This window comes from Staurois parvus, unplaced genomic scaffold (assembly GCF_062004578.1).
Source record: "Staurois parvus isolate SC_StPar_1 unplaced genomic scaffold, SC_StPar_1.0 ptg000050l, whole genome shotgun sequence".
Classification (NCBI taxonomy): domain Eukaryota; kingdom Metazoa; phylum Chordata; class Amphibia; order Anura; family Ranidae; genus Staurois; species Staurois parvus.
Genome location: NW_028317846.1, coordinates 1117690 through 1123689, shown reverse-complemented (window position 1 = coordinate 1123689; position 6000 = coordinate 1117690).

The window sequence follows — 6000 nt, the reverse complement described above, 5'->3', positions numbered from 1 at the left end:
GCACTGAGCCGCAGGCTCAAAAAAAACCCCAAAACTTTTTTCTATCCCTTCTGATATTGTGTACCCATCCTTATTTATCAATGCAATCAGCACTGTTTATAAAATCTTTATCTAAAATTGTGAGTGTGGGTCCACACAAGTGTATTTTTGTGCACAATTTTTCTATAGTTATACAAAAGTAAAATGCATGTATGACATTTTCTATACATGCACATATTACTGAAAATGCTATGTGAATTTTTTGCACAATACTTTCAATTATTGAGTAGCATATTTCATTTCCACCTATTCTTCAAATAACTGGCAAGTTCCCAGTCCATGTTTATGCAATGGCTTCTCAGTCTCATCAGGTTGTCATGTTCGTGTGACAAACTACATCCCAACATTGCTTTGTCTGTATTAAACTAGAATATTGCAGATGTTTGATTCTGTCTGTTGCTTATGGATTTAACTTCATATGGCTTACTAATTTATTCATGAAGTATCACAAATGTGGCATGATCTATTGGATGAGAGTGACAAACATGGGCAATAATACAAATATATGTGAGTAAAGTTTTTAAAATCTGTTGGCAGCTTGTCAATCTGGATCTATTACATTTAAAAAAATGAAAAGGAATTTAAAATAAAAAAACAAGAGTAAATGATGATTGAGAAGTCTGCTTTTTGCATAGCTGATACAAGTTAGTCATATTCAACTAGAATTGTTTTGTAACACTGAAGACGTTTTGTAGCTTATCCAGCCACTTCTTTCATTTCTAGTGTCAGAAACATGCTCCAACATTTATATCCACATAGGTAGCACATTCACCTTTATCCAAGCACCATAGAATGTGTCAAAGCAGATGTTTGTCCAAGAACAGGATGAGAGATGTGAAAGTTGGTGAAAACACCCTGATCTTGTTACATAACCCCACTCCAATCAATAGGGTAGAGATGTTAAAGCATTCTATGTGGCAGACAGATGGTGTTGAAGGTCCAACTCCTGTTCAGGGATAGTTGCTCCAGTTTGGCATAGATGGCCTGTTTCATGCCTCTTGCAAACCAGTTGTCTTTTCTGTCCAAAATGTGCACCTCACTGTCCTAAAAAAAAATCCTTTTCTCTAAAGTGTAGGAAAGATGCTGAATGCTAACTTGCAGAGTTTGCTCTCCTGTGCTGAGCTATTTGCTTGTTGAGATGTTGTTTTGTCTCCCTGACAGGTCTTTGCATTCTTCACTGCTTTGGAATGCATATACCAGGCTACTTTGCTTGTGTTTGGGTGAAGGATCTAAAGCCAAACCATGTACAGTATGTTCCTGAACCTTTGTCGCAATGCCACCTATTTCAAGTACAAGGATTAGTTTTACAAACAAAAACATGGCTCTGCTATGGGATCACCAGTATCTCCCATTGTAGCTATCCTGGAGGTGGAGAAAAGACCCTTGAATGCTTGCAGTGGAATGATACCAAATCACTGGCACAGGTATGTGTCTTTCACATACAATGCTGTTTTAATATGGATACCACAGTGATTTGACAATAATTCAACCTTCAGGTATGTAAAATGAATGATTAATACCAATGCAGACATCCTAATACCAAAGGATAAAATTATGGAGTTGATTTACTAAAACTGGAGTCTGCAAAATCTGGTGCTATTCTGTGAATAAACCAATCAGCTTCCAGTTTTATTTTGTTTTTTTACAAAGCTTAACAAGTTGAAGTTAGCCGATTGGCTACCAAGCACAGCTGCAACAGATTTTGCACTCTCCAGTTTTGCCTGTAGAACGCAATGCTTCCACAGCTTTTACACTTCCGATCCTGTTTTTGGTTGATCAGCTTCTGATTTGACACATTCCATGGTAATTGGTTAAAGTGACTGTGCTATCAGTTTGATTAAAAATGCTGATGTACGTTCCCAACACTCATTAGTACTGAAGAATTGGCTTGAATAAGCCAGGAAACATCTTCAACATTACAGAACAAGTCCAGCTGAATGTAACTAACTTCTACAAGCTATACTATGACAGGGATAAATGGGAACCTTTGCTGATATATTACTTTATTAGACATTTTTCTAGACTTTATTCTTTACTCTTTAATTGCTTTAGAACTGCAATCTGTAGATCAACATTCTGCAGCTGATGTCCTGCACCAAAGGAATGGTAATTTGTATATTGGTATTTGTACCATAATCCCCCCTTCACCAAACTTTACACTTGGTACAATGTAGTCAGGAAAGTGCCGCTATCCTGACAACCACCAAACCCAGACACTACCATTGGATTGCCAGACAGAAAAGCATGATTCGTTATTCCAGAGAACACGTCTCAACTGCTCTAGATTCCAGTGGTGGAGTGCTGTACACCACTGCATCTGACACTTTGTGATGTAAGGCTTGGATGCAACTGCTCGGCCATGGAAACCTATTCCATGAAACTCTCTATGCACTGTTGTTGTGCTAATCTGAAGGCCACAAGAAGTTTGGAGGTCTTTAGCTATTGACTCTGCAGATAGTTGTCAACTTCTGCGCACTGTGCACTTCAGCATGTGCTGACCCCGCTGCTGTTGTTCCCAGTTACTTCCGCTTAATTATAATACCACTAACAGATGACTGTGGAATATTTAGTAGCATGGAAAGCTCACGGATGGACTTATTGCACAGGTGGCAACCTATCACGGTACCACGCTTGAATTCACTGAGCTCCTGAGAGGGACCCATTCTTTCACAAATGTTTTTAGAAGCAGTCTGCATGCCTAGGTGCTTGATTTTATACACCTAGCCATGGAGGTGATTGGAACACCTGAATCCAATAATTTGGAGGGGTGTCGCAAAACTTATGGCAATATAGTTTAGGTCTGGTGTACTGAACCAGCTTTTATTTGTATTTTTAACTGTCAAAATAAAAATAATGGATTATGTCTGAGTCCCTCTGACATAGACCAATTCAGGACTGATCTGAATTTGCACATCTCTGTTTGCTAATACCTGTATGTGGATATTATGCTTTTTACCTTAGACAGAAAGAGTCATTAATGTGAAAAAAACTGTAATTTGGAGAGTAGAGTCAGAATTGGATGATCACTGCAGTACTAAATCAATGAGCAAACCTAAGGTCAGTAGGGTTAATAGGTCAGTAGGGTTAATAGGTCAGGCAGAGAAAAATATTGGATGTCTACTCAAAGGTCAGGTAGCAGACATCAGACAGTGTTTGTTAATAAGGAAAAGGTCAGATTAAAACATAAATTATAATAGGTGATCAAAGGTCCTGAGTTCAAAGCAAATGACTGATTCAGAAACGCAAGAGGTGCAGTTGTACATGGTAGCTTCAGCTTCTAACTTCAGGATAAACAAATCTGGACGCTGCACCAGATTTTGCACTTCAGTTTTAATAAATCAACCAGAAACAATTACTGTACTGTCTGTGATACTTTTTTTATTTGCACTAACATACAATTTTCAGGACAAGCTTTCGGGGTATGTCCCCTTCTTCAAGGTCCAAGCAGTACTGCTTGGACCTTGAAGAAGGGGACATACCCTGAAAGCTTGTCCTGAAAATTATGTTAGTGCAAAAAAAATAAAAGTATCATGGACAGTACTAAATTGTTTCTGTCGCAAGTGCACTACTATGGCTACAATCCCCTTAAGTAAATCCACCCCAATGTACAAAATGCAGTAATGACCAATCAGAATTAATATTTCAATGTTCAGAACTAAGTAAATACCAGGAATTTCCCTACCATTAGATGCACTGAAGAATCCATTTGAACTGAAATGTTATCAGGAATAATCTGCAGGTCCAGTTGTGCTTGATATTTATAACATTAGACACCTGAATAAAATAAATTAAATTTATATTCGTAGCTCATTCCCAAACAGCAGACATCAAGGAGATGTTACCACTGAGGTAGAAAAAGTAGATTATGCCTGGGAGTTTTGGATGTCCCTGCCCAACTGTGTGTGTTTCAACTTTTCTTGGTATATTCTCCATAGTATAAAGTAAATAAAAATCCAGCATAGAGAGTGGGATCCCCATAACAGCTATATCATGTGTGCAAACCCAAGAGTTCAAAGTCAGATATCTTATCAGTAAAATCCCAGAGAGACATGATATGAGACATGCTGATGGGAAGAAATAGGAAAGCGGTGTGCAACTGCTGCTCCTTCATTGACCAATCACAGGTTGGGGGCAGGGAGGTGCCGAAGCTGTATTACCTAACTGAGGCAGAGAAAAGTCAAGTCACCAGCCTTGATGTGACAACTGGTAGGGTTATATAATCTCAGGAGTGGATGGGCAGAAATACCTTTGTCCTTTGGCAGGTAAAACATCTCCCATATACTGTACAGTGATCAGCCATAACTTTATGACCACTGACAGGTTAAGTGAAAAACATTGATTACCTTGTTACAATGGCATTTGAAAGTGGTGGTATATATTAGCAGCAAGTAAACATGATGTTCCTGATGCTGACGTGTTGAAAGCAGAAAAAATGGGCATCGCAGTTTGTTGTGTATGGGGCTGCGTAGCCGCACACCGGTCAGTGTGTCCATGCTGATCTGTGTCCACAATCAAAAGCACCTACAATAGTCATGTGAACATCAGAACTGGGCCATGGAGCAATGGAAGAAGGTGGCCTGGTCTGATGAATCACAATATTTTTTATGGATAACTGGGGGCATGTGTGTCACTTACCTGGGGAAGATATGGTACCAGGATGCAGTATGGGAAGAAGATAAGCCCACAGAGGCAGTGTGATGCTTTGGACAATGTTCTGCTGGGAACCCTTGGGTCCTGCCATTCATGTAGATGTTAATTTGAGACATACCATCTACTTAAACATTGCTGTTGACCGAGTACACCCCTTCATGAAATGGTATTCCCTGATGGCAGTAGCCTCTTTCAGCAGGATAATGTGACACTGCAAACATGGTTCAAGAATGGTTTGAGGAATACAGGTTCAGGGTCTCCAAATTCTCCTGATCTCAATCCAATTGAGCATCTGTAGGATGTGCTGGAAAAAGAAGTCTGATCCATGGAGGCCCCACATTGCAACTTATAGGACTTAAAGGATCTGCTACTGATGGCTTGGTGCCAGATATCACACCGTACAGTATCTTCAGAGGTCTAGTGGTGTCCATTCCTCCACAGGTCAGGGATGTTTAGGTGACAAAAGGGACTGCTTTGGCAGCAAAAGGAGAAACTACTTAATATTACGTGGGTGGTCGTAAAGTTATGGATTATCAGTGTATGTATCTAAACAGTGTATTTATCTGTTTCCTGGAGTTTAGCTTTATATAAAAGAAAGACATGTTCACTAAATGCCAGCAGCTATATATAGTTTTAAAACAGAAGTAAAATAAGGTAACATGACAAAATGACTTTGATGAATATAAGGAAGGGCCTACTAATAAGGAATGCTGGGTAAAAAAATTGATCAGATGTCCTGGTGCGTGGGCTTTAAAGGATACGCTTTTTTTAAATTCTGCAGATCCACTCTCTCCCTTCACTTTTACATAGTAGTAATTAAACATCACACTTAAAATTCTGCTGCAGGAATCACTGAAAGGTTTATTTAATTAGCTAGAGCAGGTACGATGCAAAATGATCTCCACCCAGGAGTGTGCTTTGCACATAGCACACCTTATTAAATAGCAAGTTTTTAAGATAAACCTGATTATTTAAAGATCCGGTGCTGTGGAATTAATTCACAGTTTTAAACATTTAGGTTATGCAGCATTAACCACCAATTTAACCAGCAGCAGAAAATTAAATTAAGGTGAATGAAAAATAATAAGAGCTCTGACTTTTCTAGTACATCCCTGATTAAAATTGACATCTGTGATATCTAAATCTTTATTAATACAGCATTAACTTCTAGTGTTTGCAGATAGTAACATAGACTGCTCACCTGTTCAATGAATACAACAGCAATGGGACTTACATATAACTACTGTATGTATAACAAAGCAAATTGTACCTCGATTATAGACACAATAAATCGGGAAATAGAGCAAAGGT